This window comes from Callospermophilus lateralis, chromosome 4 (genome assembly GCF_048772815.1).
Source record: "Callospermophilus lateralis isolate mCalLat2 chromosome 4, mCalLat2.hap1, whole genome shotgun sequence".
Classification (NCBI taxonomy): Eukaryota; Metazoa; Chordata; class Mammalia; order Rodentia; family Sciuridae; genus Callospermophilus; species Callospermophilus lateralis.
This window is the reverse complement of record NC_135308.1, coordinates 56,606,459-56,625,192: the sequence shown is the minus strand read 5'-3', so window position 1 is coordinate 56,625,192 and position 18,734 is coordinate 56,606,459.

Sequence of the window (18,734 nt, the reverse complement as noted above, 5' to 3'; positions counted from 1 at the left end):
TGAGCAAGTTTGCATATGCATCCCAGAAAGCAAGGAGCATGGCCCTCTCATCACCTTCTATTCCTTCCCTCAAGAAGATTGGTGTGTTATTGAGCCATCTGGATTCATGCAAACAGGGGCCATATTTTATGGATAGTGAAGACATAACATAACTCTAATTTCAAAATCTGAGATAACAATGCAAAAAGATAACAACACACTAACCATATTCTTCCTGAATATACATGAAGATATTCTTTTAAAAACATGAACCAAATTCAACAGTATGTAAAAAGGATAATACATCATAGCCATACATATTGTACTTTACATTTGTAAAGGAAAACAATCAATCTAAATCACCCCATTAATAGAATAAAGCAGGAAAAAAACCACATTTATTTCAACAGATTTGGAAAAAAGTATTGAGCACAATTCAAAACACAATCATAAAGAAAGCATTCAACATGCAGGAAGTATTAGGAAGATTCTTCAAACTAATGAAATTCACCCACATAAATCTTTAGCTCATATCATAGTTAACAATAAAAGATAAAATTTGTTTCCCAAACATTAAAAATAAGGCATAAATGACAAATTTTAGCATTTCTATTTAGCATTATACTTAGGTCATAGCCATTGCAATAAGGCAATAAGATGAAATATAAGAAATGAAGTTAAAAACAATGAGAAAGCAAAATTCTCTTTTTATATCTTTTGTAGAAAATACCAGGGGATCTGCAAAACAACTACTAGAATTATTGCATGAATATAACAAGGTTTCAGTAATATAATAATTTTTTGAAATACCAGAAGCATTCTTAGAGATAAGCAATAAACAAAAACAATTGTAAGTAAAATTTTAAAATAATTGCATTAGTAGTAGTTCCAAAAGATATAAAATATTTAGAAATCAGTGTAATAAAATGTGTCTGAGATTCTATACAGAAAAACGAGAAAAACATTTTAACATGATGAAATATATAATACATATATATTGGAAGGCTGAAACTGTTAAGATAATAATCCTCTCCAAGTTTGTCAATAGACCCAACATTGTCCATTAAAAGTTCCAGCAGGCTGGGCATGATGGCACATACCTATAATCCAAGCTCCTCAGGAGGCTGGCAGGAGGATCAAAAGTTTGAGGCCAGCATGCTTGCGATGTAGCTTAGTGGTAAAGCACCACTGGGTTTGACCTCTAGTACTGGGGGGAAAAAAAGAATGCTTCAACAAGATTTCTTTTTAAAAAAATTGATAATATTTTTTGATGTGTAAATGCAAAGGTCTTAGAATAACCAGTAGAGGTTTTAATTTAGAGAAGTTACCCCACATGATTTCAAGACTGTAATCAAAAGGGTTCGATATTTGCAAAAAGCTAAGCTTGTAGATCAATAGGCTGAATAATCATTCTGGAAACACATTCAGGCATGTATGGACCATTGATTTTTAATGTAGATATCAAGGAATTCAATGGAAATATAATGCCTCTTTTAACAATATTTCCTGGATCAACTGGCATACCATATGAGGAAAAGTTTATACTGATATTTATCTAATTGTCCAGGTAAAAACTAAAAATATATCATAGACCCAAATATAAAGCCTAAAATCATGCCATTTCTGGAAGAAAACAGGAAGCAGTTTTATAATCTTGAGCAAGGTAATGATTTCTTACAACTCAAAAAAATCATGAACCATAAAAAATAAGAAAAAAGATAATTTGGACTCCTTTCAACTTAAAAGAACTTCACTCTTTGATATACAACATTAATAAAACCAGAGAGAGAGAGAGAGAGAGAGAGAGAGAGAGAGAGAGAGAGAGAGAGAGAGAGAGAAACCACATACAGTTTTGGAAAAAAAAGTAATATTTAGCACTACACAGCAAAGGACTTCCAACCTTTAGAACTTAAGAAAACTTAATAAGAAAATGAGTAAAAAAAGTTGATCAGATACTCACAAAAGAAATAATCATTTAAATGACACTAAATATCATTTGTTATCTGATAAATGCATATAAAAAACAAAATTAGACAATGAAACAGGACTCACCCAGCTTACCTCTCATTTTGCTTTCATACTTTCAATTATCTGAAGTCAACCTTGGTCCAAATAAAAATTTAAAATCCCAAATATAAATAATTCCTATGTGTTTTGCATTGCATGGCATTTTAAATACCATGATGACCTCTTGCCTTGCCCTACCCAGGATATGAGTCATCTTTTCATACAGCATATTGACACTATCCTCCCTTTAGTCGATTATCAGCCCTCTCATTTATGTTGATGGTAGTGAGTGGTATTGCTATTCTTATGCTCAAGTAACCCTAATTTTACTTGATAATGATCCCAAAGTGGAAGAGTAATGGTGCTGGCAATTCAGATATGTCAAAAGCAAGCCATAAAATTCTTCCTTTTAAGTGTGTTATGGGTTAGATATGAGGTATGCCCCAAAAGCTCAATGTGTGAGAAATTGCATGAAGGTTTAGAGGTGAAATAATTGGGTTATGAGAGGCTTCACTCAATCAGTGAATTAGTCCCCGTATAGAGACTAACTGGGAGATAACTGAAGCCAGGTAGGCTGTGGCTGGAAAAGGAGAGTCATTGGTGGTGTGACATTGGGGTATATATTTTGTTCTGTTGAGCAGAGCTCTCTCTCTCTTTCTCTGCTTTCTGATCATGATATCCTGAGCTGCTTCCCTCCATCACATATTTCTTCCAGAAGGTTCTGGGTCATCTCATGCCCTGAGGAATGGAGTCAGCCAGCTATGAATTGAGACCTCTGAAACCATGAGCCCCTCAAATAAACTTTTCTTCCTTTAATTGTTCTTTTGGTCATAGTGGCAATAAATAGATAAATAAATAAACAATAAATACATAAATAAATAGCTGGCTAACACAAAGTGAAAAGGTGAAAGTTCTTGATTTGGTAGGAAAAGAAAGAAAAGCATATGCTAATGTAAGAATGAATAGGAAGCTGGAAAAGGTGATACCCAACTGTAATCCAGGGGCTCTGCAGTTTGATACAGGAAGATTGTGAGTTCAAAGCCAGCCTCAGCAACTTAGCGAAGTACTGAGCAACTCATGGAGACTCTGTAGATAAAATATTTTTTAAAAGGGCTGGGGTTGTGGCTCAGTAATTAACCACTGGATTCAATCTCTGGTACCCCCCCCAAAAAAAAAACAAGACCAAAAACATGTATTAAAATGACTGAAATGAAAATGAGAGATCACACCAAATGTTGGTGAGAATTTGGAGCAACCAGAATTCATACAATCCTGGTGGAAAAAATAAAATTACAATAACCACTTTGGAAAATGATTTGAAAATGTTTTAAATTTAAAAATACTTATTAATAAATTGAGTCATTCTATTTCTAAATATCTGCTCAAGAGAAATGAAAACATATCCACACAAAGATTTATGCTCTTAGTAGCTTTATTTGTAGTAGACTCAAAATGGAAATAATCCCAATGTTCATTAACAGAAAATGGTTGAACAAATTTTGGTATATCTATGCAGTGGAATATTATATTAAATATTAAAAATAAAAATTAATTTTCATCTTAACAAAATAGAAAAACTCAAAATATAGATGTTGAGTGGAAAAGCCAAAATTAAAAATACTGCGTACAATGGAAGAAAGTATATTTTTGGTTGTTATAGGTTAAGAATAATTAGAGGGATAACTTACAAAATGGCCATAAGAAAACTTTCAGATATGTTGGCAATATTGCTCTTTATTGTGGTTGTGATTTCCTGTTTCTGTTCTATGACCAATCATATGAAACTATAAATTTTATGTTCAAGTATTTAAACTGAATCTCAATGAAATTGCAAAAATTGTGATAATTCTTATAATTGACCATAAATAAAAGAAAGATAATTCATTGAGAAATGAAGGAATGATTTCCAGGATGGAGTAGTGAGTTTAGACTTAGTATCACAAGTCTGATATTTTAGAAAACCACATTGAAGTTAGTGATTGTTTTTTGTGAGCCACCAGACTTCTTAAAGATATAAACAAATATTTCTCTCTTACTTTCCAGGTGTCAGTCAAAGAAAAGGAAAAACCATCTTGGCTTGCAGATTCCCAAATCAGCAGATTTATGGGAAAAATTTCATTTATTTCCTCTTTCAGATCTGAGGATCTAATAGGGACATAAATGTCACTTCTTGCTAAAAAAAAAATCTCAAAGAGGAAAGAGAACACATATTTGACCTCATTGAGATAGACTCAATTTCTCTTATTTGAACATGTCTGCATATGACTGGCTTTCCTTAAGTCAGCCTGTTCAAGATTGTATATATGCCTCAGGAATTTAAAATGATAATAATAAATATTCATGTGATCAATACAATAGTTTAAAAATAAAATGGAGACAAATTATTACACTTACACATCAAAAAGTAAATTTTGTCTGCATTTTGTCATCCTTTTCTCCGCCATTCTGCTTGTCTTTCTTAAGCAGTGGTTTCATCTCACTGATATTTCTCTCCAAATTCTCTGTCACTGACATCACCATGTTCTCTTCTTCCTCCATCTATTCCCTTTCACATAGCAAGGTTTAAAAAAATAAAAATCTCTTCCTTTCATCACAACTTTTCCACTTGAGATTCCTTTCTGTCCTCTCTTGCTGATGTGAAAGGGAAGTTTAATGGCCAGTCGGGTATTTGTTTCTTTCTGAGTAATCCATTATTTCCTTCTTAGTTGCTTAGAAAATATTTTTTCATGATAAAATTTTTAAATTTCTCTGAGAAATACCTTCCTATTTAAAAATTATTCCCATGTGTAGTTTTCAGTGCTATTTATCAAACATTCATCTTCTCTTACATTGTTTGATAGGTCTTGCCTCACCTCCCCAAGATCAGGGTAGCCAAGTGATTTGCCTTGACCAATGCATGCCATTTTTGGAAGAAGATATAAGAATTGCTGATGATTTACTGCTTTTTATTTTCTCTCTTTTCAAGAGATGGCCAGTACCTGGGTCCATGAACAAGGACAACAGAGCGCCACATACATATAACATGAGCAAGAAATGAACCACTGAAATCTGGGAATATGTTTTTAGTCCAGTGTAGCTAGTCTATCCTCAGTGATAGGTATGATAGGATTATGAAATGTTTTAAATTCTTTTAATTAAAGAATAAAAAAGCAACAAAGGAAGAAAACACTAGAAAATGTAAAAGTGAAAAAAAGGCAAAATGAAACAAAAAGCTTGAATTCTATTATCATCTTTGCAAATATTTATATTATTATTACTTATATAATTTTTACTATATTATTAATGATAAATCTTTCTTGAAAGCAAAATTTAATTCATGATTGAATCTCTAAACACTTATCTGAAGTTTCATATATATCCTTTATTTACTTCGGCTTGTTTCTATTTCTCCTCTGAACTCTGATGGTATTTCCCAAGCTTGTCTTTAGATCACTGATTTATTCGTTTTTTATTATAATTTTCTAACTGTTAATTTAACTGCTTTCTCCTAATTGACATGAAAATATTTTCCCCTAGGACAGATACCCAGGATGTAATTGCTAGGAGTAAATATCAATAAATCACTAATTTTTATGGATATTGTCAAAATGTCTTTTAAAAGCCATGTTAATTGATAATTCCTCTCACAATTTATTAAAAATAATTCTCCAAATTCTAAACTACTTCAGTCATAACCATTTTTCAGTTTAGTCCAACTTGTGGCAGGTAAAGCTATTCCATGATTGTTTACATTTTATCTTATGATACTTATACTTCTTGTGATGTTAGTTGGCACCTCCATATGCAAGTTATAGTCCCTGTGATTTTTATATCAATTTTCCTATTCATAAAGATTTTCTTTCACAGGCATGTCAGGATTCAGTTGAGTAAATGAGTTTCTACCAATCCAACTCTATTGTCTTGTTGAATCTCATGTGACTCAGCAGAAGTGGCATGTGGTAGTAGTGATTATGGGGGATGTGAGAAAACAGAAGCAATAGGTTTACCTTGTTCAGAAATTGCTCCTATATATCTGAGAGGTCAATTACCTTTTTTTCCCCCCTCAGATCACCACCTGTATCTGAGATTACAGGACAAATGGTAAGGAGAGTTTAATTAAGCCTTTCCTATTTTCAAGGTGCTTTATACTGTTCTTCAGAAGTAGGATCAAGTGTAGTGTAAGCTGCAAGTGCTTCATAGTTAGTAGAAATACACTTTACTGTGTGAGTTCTTCTCATTGTTAACTGATGAGTATGCATAATTTCTTTTTGTATGTATTCTTGAGTATTATTTTAATGAAACATTTGAAGGTTTAATATCAGATAAATTAAGTGGGCTCTTAATTCAAAATTCTACCTTTTTTTTCTTGCTTTTCTCATTATGTTGCAGAGCATTATAATGATACAACTGCAACACAGTACTTCCAGATATTGTATTAATGAAAGAGAATGGAAAGCTATAACCATAGTTGATTTTTAATTTCTTAATAAAAAAAAATTCTGGCTAGCCAGGTGCGGTGGCCAACACTTATAATATCAGTATCTTAGGAGGCCAAGGCAGGAAGAGCATAAGTTCAAGGTTAGACTCAGCAATTTAGTGAGACCCTAAGTAAAGTAGTGAGATGTTCTCACCAAATAAAAAGAAAAAAAATATATTGGTGTAGCTCAGTAGTAAAGTGCCCTAGGGTTCAATATCCCATATCACAAAAATAAATTTTTCTAGCTATATTAAAATATAACTGACAAATTGTATATAATTATGATGGGCTAGATAGTGCTTTGATACATGTATACATTGTGAAAGGGTTACCACAATCAGGCTAATCAACACACATAGTTATCTTTGTGTGTATGTGTGTGGTAGGAACATTTAAGATTATTTTCTTAGCAAATTTCAAGTATACAATACAGTATTGTTAACTATAGTTGCCATACACTACATTAGATATCCAAAATCTATTTATCCTGCTCAACTGAAATTTTGTACCCTCTGACCAATATCTCTGCATTACCCCCATACCTTAGGCCATGGTGACCATGATTCTATTTTTTTGCTTCTTTGAGTTTGACTCCTTTTGATCCCACATACTGGTGATACCATGAAGTATTAACTTTTCTGTGTTTTGCATAATATTTTCACAGTTCATCCTTCTTGCCATGAATGAAAAGTGTTCCTTTTTTAAGACCAAATAATAGTCTACCGTGTGTATATATATGGAACCAAACACATACAGAAAGTCCCAGATTTATGACAACTCAATTAACAATTTTCAATTTACAATAGTGCAAAACTGATATATATTCAATAAAAACTACACTTTAAATCTAAATTTATGAACTTTCCTGGACAGTGATATGTAGATTGGCACCAATTTGCAATGCTGAACAATGGCAGCTAGTTATGGCTCATGGAGAACCACACAATCAGAAAGGTAAATAATGAATACTCTGTCATTTATAGTTGCTAATCAATAATGTTTGGTAAGCTAGGCATATTAAGTGCATTTTCTTTTTTTAAAATTCGTTTTAATTAGTTATACATGAAAGCAGAATACATTTTAACACATACATAAATGGAACATGACTTCTCATTCTTCTGACTTACATGATGTAGAGTTACACTGGTTGTCTAATCACATATGTACATAGGGTAATAATACCAGATTTATTCTCCTATTCTTTGTAGCCCTTACCTCGTCCCCTCTTTTCACACACCTCTGTCCAATCTAAAGTACCTCTATTCTTCTCTAGCCATGGCCCCATTCATTTATTGTGAATTAGCATCCGCATATCAGAGAAAATATTCAGCCTTTGTTTTATTGGAATTGGTTTATTTCACTTAGCATAAATATTCCAGCTCCATCCATTTACTGGCAGATGCCATCATTTCATTCTTCTTTAAGGCTGAGTGATATTCCATTGTGTATATATACCACATTTTCTTTATCTATTCATCTGTTGAAGGGCACCTAGCTTGGTTCCATAGTTAACTCTTATGAATTGAGCTGCTATAAACATTGATGTGGCTGCTTCACTGTAGTATGCTGACTTTAAGTCCTTTGGGTATAAATCTAGGAGTGGGATAGCTGGGTTAAATAGTGGTTCCATTCCAAGTTTTCTGAGGAATCTCCATACTGCTTTCCATAATGGTTGTACCCATTTGCAGTCCCACCAGCAATGTATGAGTGTACCTTTCCCCCCACATCCTCGCTAACATTTATTGTTGCTTGTATTCTTGATAATTGCCATTCTGACTGGAGTGAGATGAAGTCTCAGTGTAGTTTTGATTTGCATTTCTTTAATTGTTGAGATGTTGAACATTTTTTCATATATTTGTTGACGTATTGTATTTCTTCTGTAAAGTGTCTGTTCAGATCCTTAGCCCATTTATTGATTGGGTTATTTGTTTTTTTTGGTGTCAGGTTTTTTGAGTTTTTATATTTCCTGGGGATTAATACTCTATCTAAGGTGCATATGGTAAAACTTTTCTTCTGTTCTGTAGACTGTCACTTCACATTATTGATTGCTGAGAAGAATCTTTTTAGTTTGATTCCAACCCATTTATTGATTCTTGATTTTAATTCTTGTACTTTAGGAGTCTTGATAAGTCAGTCATTTCCTAAGTGAACATAGTGAATATTTGGGCCTACTTTTTCTTCTACTAGGAACAGGATCTCTGTTTAGTGTCTAAGTCGTTGATGCACTTTGAGTTGAGTTTCATGCAGGGTAAGAGATAGGGATTTAATTTTATTTTGCTACATATGGATTTCCAGTCTTCCCAATACCATTTGTTTAAGAGGCTATCTTTTCTACAATGTATGTTTCTGTCACCTTCTTGTAGTATTTATGTGGGTTAGTCTCTGTGGCTTCTAATCTGTAACATTGGTCTATATATCTGTTTTGGTGCCAATATCATGCTGGTTTTGATACTGTGGCTCTGTAGTATAATTTATGGTCTGGTATTGTGATGTCTTCTACTTCACTTATTTTGGTAAGGATTGCTTTGACTATTATGAGTCTCTTATTTTTCCAAATGAATTTCAAGATTTCCTTTTCTATTTCTATGAAGAATGTCATTGGGATTTTAATAGGGTTTGCATTCAATCTGTGTAATGCTTTTGGTAGTATGGCCATTTTGACAATGTTAATTCTACTCTTAGAGGTAAATGAAAACTCAGACACAACATATCAAAATCTCTGGGACACTATGAAAGCAGTAATAAGAGGAAAATTCATTTATGGAGTTCATTCCTTAAAAGAAGGAAAAGCCAACAAATGAAGGACCTCACACTACACCTCAAAGTCTTAGAAAAAGAAGAACAAATCAGCAGCAAATACAGTAGAAGGCAAGAAATAATTAAAATTAGAGCTGAAATCAATGAAATTGAAACAAAAGAAATAATCAAAAAAAATTGACAAAACTAAAAGTTGGTTCTTTGAAAAAATAAATAAGATTGATAGACCACTAGCCACGCTAACAAAGAGAAGAAGAGAGAGAACCCAAATTACTAACTTACAGGATGAAAAAGGCAACATCACAACAGACACTTCAGAAATACAGAAGATAATTAGAAATTATTTTGAAACCCTATACTCTAATAAAATAGAGGATAGTGAAGGCATCAATAAATTCCTTAAGGCATATGAGCTACCCAGATAGAGTCAGGATGATATAAACAACCTAAACAGACCAATATCAAGTGAGGAAATTGAAGAAGCCATCAAAAGACTACCAACTAAGAAAAGCCCAGGACCGGATGGGTATACAGCAGAGTTTTACAAGAACTTTAAAGAAGAACTAATACCAATTGTCTACAATCTATTTCAGGAGATAGAAAAAGAGGGAGTACTTCCAAATTCATTCTATGAGGCCAACATCAACATGATTCCAAAACCAGATAAAGTTACTTCAAAGAAAGAAAACTTCAGACCAATATCCCTAATGAATTTAGATACAAAAATCCTCAATAAAATTCTGGCAAATCGGATACAAAAACATATCAAAAAGATCGTGCACCATGACTAAGTGGGATTCATCCCTGGGATGCAAGGATGGTTCAATATAAGAAATCAATAAATGTAATTCACCACATCAATAGACTTAAACATAAGAACCATATGATCATCTCTATAGATGCAGAAAAAGCATTCGACAAAGTACAGCATCCCTTTATGTTCAAAACTCTAGAAAAATTAGGGATAACAGGAAATTACCTCAAAACGGTAAAAGCTATATACGCTAAGCCTCAGGCCAGCAACATTCTAAATGGAGAAAAATTAAAGGCAGTCCTTTTAAAATCAGGAACAAGACAGGGATGCCCTCTCTCACCACTTCTATTCGACATAGTTCTTGAAACACTAGCCAGAGCAATTAGACAGACGAAAGAAATTAAAGGCATAAATATAGGAAAAGAAGAACTTAAATTAGTACTATTTGTCGATAACATGATCCTATACTTAGCAGACCCAAAAAAATTCAACCAAGAAACTTCTAGAACTAGTAAATGAATTCAGAAAAGTGGCAGGATATAAAATCAATACCAATAAATCAAAGGCATTCCTGTATATCAGTGATAAATTCTCTGAAATTGAAATGAGGACAGCTACTCCATTCACAATATCCTCAAAAAAATAAAATACCTGGTAATCAACTCAACAAAAGAGGTGAAAAATCTATACAATGAAAACTACAGAACCCTGAAGAAAGAAATAGAAGAATACCTTAGAAGATGGAAGGATTTACCTTGCTCATGGATTGGTAGAATTAATATTATTAAGATGGTCATACTACCAAAAGCACTTTACAGATTCAATGCAATTCCCATCAAAATCCCAATGACATTCCTTGCAGAAACAGAAAAAGCAATCATGAAATTCATCTGGAAAAACAAGAGACCCAGAATAGCTAAAGTAATTCTAAGCAGGAAGAGTGAAATTGGTGGTATAATATATACTTTAAGATGAAAAGAATTTAACTTCAACTGCATGGGAAAAAAACTGTATGTTAACTTCTTTCCTCCCCCATATTTTATGTTATTGATGTCATATATTTTTATATTGTCTGTCCATTAATAAATTATTGTAGCTGTAGTTACATTAACAGTTTTGTCTTTTAACATTTATAATAGAGTTAAAAGTGATTTATGCATCACCATTACATTACCTGAGTATCTGAATTTGATTATATTTATATCTTTGCAGAGAGTTTTATACTTTCATGTATTTTAATGTTAGTGTCTTTAAATTTCAAGTAGAAGAGCTCCTTTTGACATTACTTGTTAAGCAGTTCTAATACTGATGGACTCTCACAGTTTTTGTTTGTCCTGGAGAAAAATCTCTACTGTTTTTCTAGATGACACACTTGTTATATATAGTATTCTTCCTTCCCACTTTCTTCTTTCAGCACTTTGAACATAGTATCCCCTGCTCTTCTAGCCTGCAAGGTTTTTGCTGAAATGTCAGCTGATAGCTTCATGAGAGGTGCTTTAAATGTGATGAGTTGATTTTGTCTTGCTGCTTCCAAAATTCTTACTTTATCCTTGACTTTGGACAATTTGATTATAATTTATCTTAGTAAAAAATCACTTTATAATTTACATATTTGGTATTTGTGTGTATTCATTGATCTGGTGCTGTGTTTCATTATTTCTTTACAGAATATCTTTATCTTTTTCTCTTTTCTGCTTCTTTAGGGACTCTCCGAATGCATATCCTGGTTCACATATTATTGTCCCATTAATCCTCTAGGCTTTCTTCACTATATATATTTTTTTCCATTTTGTTCATTTTACTGGGTAATGTAAAATGACTTTTCCAATGAGCTTGGTGATTCTCTTTGTATTTAATAAGTCAGTTGTCAACACTCTGTGAATTTTTGTTGTTGTTAGTCATTGCATTCTTCTATTCCAGAATACCCATTTGCTTCTTTTTGTTTCTGTGTAATTGTTAAGCTTTTCATTTTATTCTCATATTGTTTTCCTGATATCATGAAGTTATCTGACTTCTCTTAAAGCTCACAGTTTGAAAAAAAAATAATTTTGAAAGCATTGCCATGCTGCCATAGGTCTCCATCTTTTATGGTCAGTTACTGGTGCTTTATTTTATTTTTTTCCTTTTGTGGTGTCATAGGTCCTTGATTTTTTGTGACCCTTTGGCCTTGCATTTGTTTCTGCATATTTAAAGAAGCAGACATCTCTTTCTTCCTTTATAGGCTGATTTTGAGAGGAAAAGCCCTTCACCACTTAGCTTGTCCATAGGTTCTCGGTGTGCAATTTGGCAAGATTCACAAGGGTTTGCTGGACATGGGCAGGTCAGTCTGGTGCCTGGGTCATCAGGTGAGTGAGCCAGGGCACACCTGGACCTTGGGTCCACTCAAATGGACCTGGACCCCACTAGGGGCCAGAGACTTTGAGGCTGACCCTGAGTCTGGGTCTTTGGGGAACAGCTAGTATTGAGTAGGGCTTTGAGCCTAGGGATGCAGGTCTGACCTCAAGCAAATGAATATGGGTGCTAGCTAGGTACCTAAGCTACAGAGCCTGTTCTGGTACTAGGCATGTGGGAAAGAGCTTGGCATTAAGGATTCCTGAGTGGACCTATTGCTAGCATCCATGGGAGCAACCCTGCCCTTTGGTGGTCTTACAGCCTAGATCTGTTAAAGTTCAGTCAGGTGGCAGAGTTCCCTAAAGAAGACCAGATGCTGGGGTTCATTTTCCAATCAGATGTTCTATTTATTTACTTCTCCCACAATGTGGTATCCTTTTCTATGTTCTGTTGCCTGTGTTTGATAGAAAGATAATGCAGGAAATGTGAGATTGTCCTTCTTAGTGCATATTTTCATATTTGTGCTCCATTTGGTGATGAAATCTCACACCTGGATTCTTAGTGTACGTAGTTTTTCAAATTGGTGTTTCTGTGAAGGAATGGGCACTGGAAAATCCTAGTTTTTTATCTAGCTAGTTTCATTCTGAGATTTTAAAAGTATGCATCCTGTTTATATTACATTATGGTATTATTTTTAAAATATGGTTATAGAGTAATGGCTTAAAATATATTTAAATTTTCGAGAAACCTTTCAAAGTTTTTAATCTTAAAATATTTTCCACTTTAGAAAGGATAAATCTATCAATAAAAGGTATAAAGACATGAGCTTAGGAGTTCTCATGTCCTTTAAATCAGTTCTGGTTCAAATCCTAGAAAATTCATGATACCCTGGGCAGAGACTGAAAAGAAAAATCAACCAAGCATGAAATAGTGTCCTTTAGTTGCCCATTAGGCTAACAAATGATGTGAATGTAAAATGCCACCTTAAAAATTGCTGTTTTTATTTGTATAGATAGTTGCATTAGATAGGCAAATAAAGGGATAGAGACAAGGTTTAATTTTGACATGGAGAAGTCTAGACACGAAAAACAACCATTTTCTGCTGTTTCAGGGGTTAAGCATCACTTTAAAATCTTATTTAAAGAGTCCCAGTGGACTCCTGGGAGCCAAGGGTGATTCCTTGTTCACTGTTTGAGAAATAGGGAGGAGAATTCCATAAATACTGACTGAGGTGATTTGAAAGCCACAGACATCACATTTTTTTTTTTTTTTGCATAGAGGAATTCTTTATTACCTTTGATTATTTCCCAAAGAACATATATTCTTATGGAAGGTACTAATAGTCAGGGTTTTATTTTCACCTCTGAGATAGAATCAGTTGACCTTATGCAAATAACAAAAACTCTGAACTTGTTTTAATCTGTTAAGTAGGAAGAATGCCCTCATCCTTTGTAGGATTATTATTGAACTTAAAAAAAAAGAGGTGGGTGTACAATTCCTCTAAAAAATGATCATGTTATGATACCTATCTGAATATCTATATTTCAGTTTTTGAATGCATACTTTCTATGGTCTGAACAGAAGTAACCTCAAACATATGCTCCAAATAGTCAAATTAATTGAAGTTTGTTCATTCAGTAGCAAGACTATTTATTAGTATCCAAGAACGGTAAAATGTAAATATCAAGTAATGCAATTAGTAATGAGTTAGTTACATAATAGAAGGGGTAGCATGTAAATGACTCTACTAATATGGAATATCAACACTAAGGAATTATTGGACCCGCACATGCAAACCCATATGGAAAATAATACAATGCTTCTTTTGCCTTAGAATCAATAGAGTTATTTTCTCTGACTCTAAGAGTATAACAGTTAGAGATCAATGTGATAAGGGAGCCTAATTAGGTAGTCAAAAATTCTTTACATTTTTTTTTCAATTTTGAGGTTATATATATTAATCACTAATAGTTTTTGCTACCAGGCAACTCTAAAACCCAAAGTAGAGATAAGTCTTTTTAAAGTAAAAAAGTAAAAATTAATTTATTTTATCTTAGAACATAACAAGCAATGTTGAAAGTTGGAGACTGGTGAGGAAGGAATGGATTATATGGAGATGTTTTTAGTTCAGATATTGACTCTTTTGCCACACATAAAATCGCCTAAATGTTAACCACTAATAAATAAGATTTTAACTTTTTCCTTTAATATGAAGCTACTTTAGCTAAAACTCAAAAAGTTATGCAAAGTTTACTTTTAGGCTAAATTGTTCACATTATTTATATAAATGTTTTTGTGATCATAATTTTACACTTTTTATCTAGAAATATTCATTCATATATTAAACATCAAGCTTTTGAAACTTTAAGAATGCAATGGAATACATGAAAGCTAATAAATTGGCAAGTGACAAAGTATGACATCAACTCATTTATCCTTTAAATACAGCTTTATTCAGGTAGTTTTTAAGTAGGAAACCTTTACAAATGTCACATTTTATTTATAAAGCAAAAACAACTAGTTGGTCCTAACTCTGTTCCTTAATACCCTAATTACTGGCCTTTCACCTAGTCTGACCTGGGTTATAATATATTACTAGAAAGAACAATAAAGCAACATCTAAAGTAATACTACTTCTACAACATTCCCAGCTATTTTTTTTTTTCATCCTGTAAGGAGAATTATTTCTTTAGGGAAGTTTAAGTAGATAGAGAAACTAGAAAATTATCTATGAATTTGGAAAACACACACTGTGACCATTTCATTCAGTGTTTGGATGTACATGTTTCAGGTGACATTAGACCACTTGATGTGAATAAATCAGTTGGCACACAAAAATACATTCCCCTCATCCATGTGACCTTTTAAGAGAGTGTTTCATCTCATTCCTCAAAAAAGTGGGGTTGCAGTAACCATGTCTACAGTAGAAACCACTTGTTCCCTTCCCACCCTGTAACTGTATCTCTTGTTCTAAGTTGAAACACTCCAGAAATGCACTCTCATTCTCAAGGAGAAGAACATCGCACCCAAAGCTGGTAAAAATTGCTTTTTTGGTGGGCAAGCATCTTAAGTATTACTCCAAGGATCCCCCATACACAAACAAATTTGTAGTACATCTGTGCTATTAAAATTATATGGAAGCAGGATTATAAGAGGGAAAAATGTCTAAAGACTCCTTTTTCCCCCTCTAAATAATGAATAAAAGGTTGAGAAACACTGCTTTGGCATAATAGAGAGAAAAATATGACCAAACATTTATTCATCTTGTTCCAGCTTCAAAATTAAATAAAATGCAATTTTAAAATGTAAATGGCTAATGCAGTCTGAAGGTCACTTAGGTAGGCAATAAGTGGGGAAAAAATTATGTGCTGGAGGGGAAATAATTGTCATTTGTTAAAATTGATGAAAAACTGACTATTCATCAGAGCCGACAAATTGCTAAAATGGGGTGCACTCGGGTGTAGCAGGCAAAGGACTATGGAATCCCTATCCAGGGGGCTCCTGATGGCAGAACTCTTGTGTACAGTGTGGTCAGTGAAGAAGGTGGTATTTGACTATCTTAAACGATGAGCTAGGAGAGAAGAAACCAGAACCATAGATGTTTCCCAGTCAGTATTGTCAGGGGCAGGCAGACACGTGTGCAAAAGGCAGACACCTGCTCTCAGTCACAAATTCTCAGTTTACTTAATGCCTCAGAGAGAGGAAAAGTCATGGCATTCCAACAAGAATGTCCTGTGGTTTCATTTCAGCTTGTCATGAACTTAGAGCCATTGAATGAAAAGATAAATCTGAAACAGATTGTATTTTCACCGCCACCCTCCCCGCTCATTAAGAACAACTTCCTCCAGCTGACTGAAGGCCTGCTTCCCCTGCACCCTGTCAGGCAACAAGAAGCCAGGAGGGGAGACTGCCCTGTCCTCAGGCCTGTGGAGCACAGGTTAACTAAATCTGTATGTGAAAATTTCCTGCCTTTGGTTCCATTTTGCTCCCTCTTCAGGCTAAATAAACCTGCATATGTGTAGCACCTGCATTTGTTTCTCTAAATTGTAAATGCTTCTGTGGGATCAGTGGGGAGAAGTAATCTAGCTCTTTCTCAGTTTGATCAACCTACATAAAGGCCATTTTTTTCTATTTTCGTCAGCTGGGTGGAAGAATCCAGCCATCCAGAATCCAGGAAGGGTTCCTGGGCTAGATTGCCAATAACAAATCCAGAAATCTCTTTGGCTACAGTTTTCTGGACCCAAAGTCAAAATATGGGTCTTGGTGTGTTTTAATGTTTGCAGATGAAATGATAATCAGAATTAAAGATAAAATTAGAAAATGTAAAATCAATCCTCTAATGTGTGGACTGTGATATAAAATTGAGATCCTAGAAGTTACTATAAAATAGAACAAAACATAGCTTTAAAATTTCACTGTAATAAACTACCATTGCAAGAAAATAGGGGCATTGCTATGCTCTGTGAACTTCTTCCCTTCAGTTGCATTATATATTATTGTACTATCTTGATCCAAGATTCATTCAGAATGACAAAAATTTTGGAAGGTTCAGTTATTCTGCTTTTACTTTATGTTTTCTTCTCACTTTGAAAGGGTCTTTGAATGAAAATATAAAAATAAGGGGACTCTAATGTCCACTGGTCTTCTTGGCATGATTATTTTGTTGTTTATAAATAAACATACTCAAAACTGAATTTCTTACAGTCTGTTTCCTATGTAATCTTTCTTCATCTTCTATGTAGCTGTTAATGGCAATTCTTTTCTTCTAGTTGATTGGGCCCAAATCCCAGTCTTTTAATCTCAACTTTTCTTCCATATTCTAAATTAGTTTATATTATAAAGTTGATAGCTTTTTTTTTTCAAGATATATGCTGAATTACCACTTGTTAACACCCCACTTTCACTCTTGGGTCCAAGCCATTTGGGTTGTCGTATTAGTTTCCAGTCTGGTCTTCATTCTACATCTGCTTTCTAAAATCTGTTTTCAAAAGAACCTTCAGATCATCTGCTAAATCATATCAGGTCATATTTCTCCACAGGTCAAAACATATGGCTATCATCTGAGAGTAAAATGTGAAAGTTTTTACTATGCATTTAACCCGCCCCCCACATGAGCTCCTACCCCATTTCTAATGCTCCACCCTTGGCTCACTGTTCTCCAGTTACAGCATCCTCCTTGCTGTTTCTCAAACTTTCCAAGGAGGGATCTACCTTCAGAATTTTGCATTTGCTGATTCGGCTTCCTGGAATGATCTGTCCTTAGATACCTTCCTGACAGGTCCCTTCCTTCCTCCATGTTTTTTATTCAAAAGTCACCTTTCTGTCTGTCACCACCACCTCAGCACCAAGCAACTCATAGAATTATATACCCTTTTCCTTTTCCGACTTTTATCTCTTTTAACGGGTGTACGTTTTACTTATATATATCTTGTTTCATCCAGTTTCCTAATACTAGTATGAGAAAGAGGATTTTGTCTATTTTATTCACTATTGAATTTCCATCATACAGAACTGGGCATGACATATAATAGACACACTCCAAATAGTTGTTAAGTAAATGAATACATTTCCTAGGTTTTCTTTTATTAGCCCTGATTTCAAAGATTGCCCAGTTCATCTAACAGAGGAGAATATAGCATTTGGAGACAATTTTTTAAACAATCTTATAATCTTTGATCTGCCTTATCTGTTTCAGTGCTCTGTAGGGGGACTTTGAGTGTGCATTAATTTAGGAAATTTTTGAAGCAAAATGACTACTATATTTTGATCATATTGGGTTCTGACTCCTTTCTGAGTCTTACTACCTTGCTTAATCAGGTTCTGTTTCACCTATTTGACCCAGAGAAACTGGAGTCATCACAGTCTCTTTCACTAAATTCCATTTTGGAGCATCAGAAAGGAGTCCCCTTTGGCCCTATAAGAGGGCTAAGATTAATTATAGTGCTCAACTTTCTCAGACTACACAACTGAACTTCATTAGCAGATGCCTTTACTCCAAATGTTCTTTTTCTTCTTCTGGGTGGAAATCGCACCTTTGGGTTTTGAAACTAGCTGATGTAGCTAAAGTCTCCACCTGGTACCTCATCTCCCTCAACTACTGCAGGTATAACACACAGCTATAAGCATGCCAGTGAGCTCCAGCTGTAAAGAGCGCCCTGTGTTTGTGAATGAATGGAGAACATGAAAAGGGAATCTAAATGTTAGCAAAAATAGGAAGAAGGGAGAGGAAGGGTGCATGGATGCTATGGAAAGGTCCAACTTCGTGAAGCCTCGGTAAACCTGGCGGCTGGGCTCAGCTGGAAAGGGGAAGAAAATTGTGCTTAACTAAGAAATTCAGGAACTGAGTCCTGTTACACTGAATGCTTATTCAGGTTTACCTGGAATTACAGACCCAGGTATTTACTGAATTGTGATCACAGAGGACAACTTTAGTCAAAACAAGTAATAGTG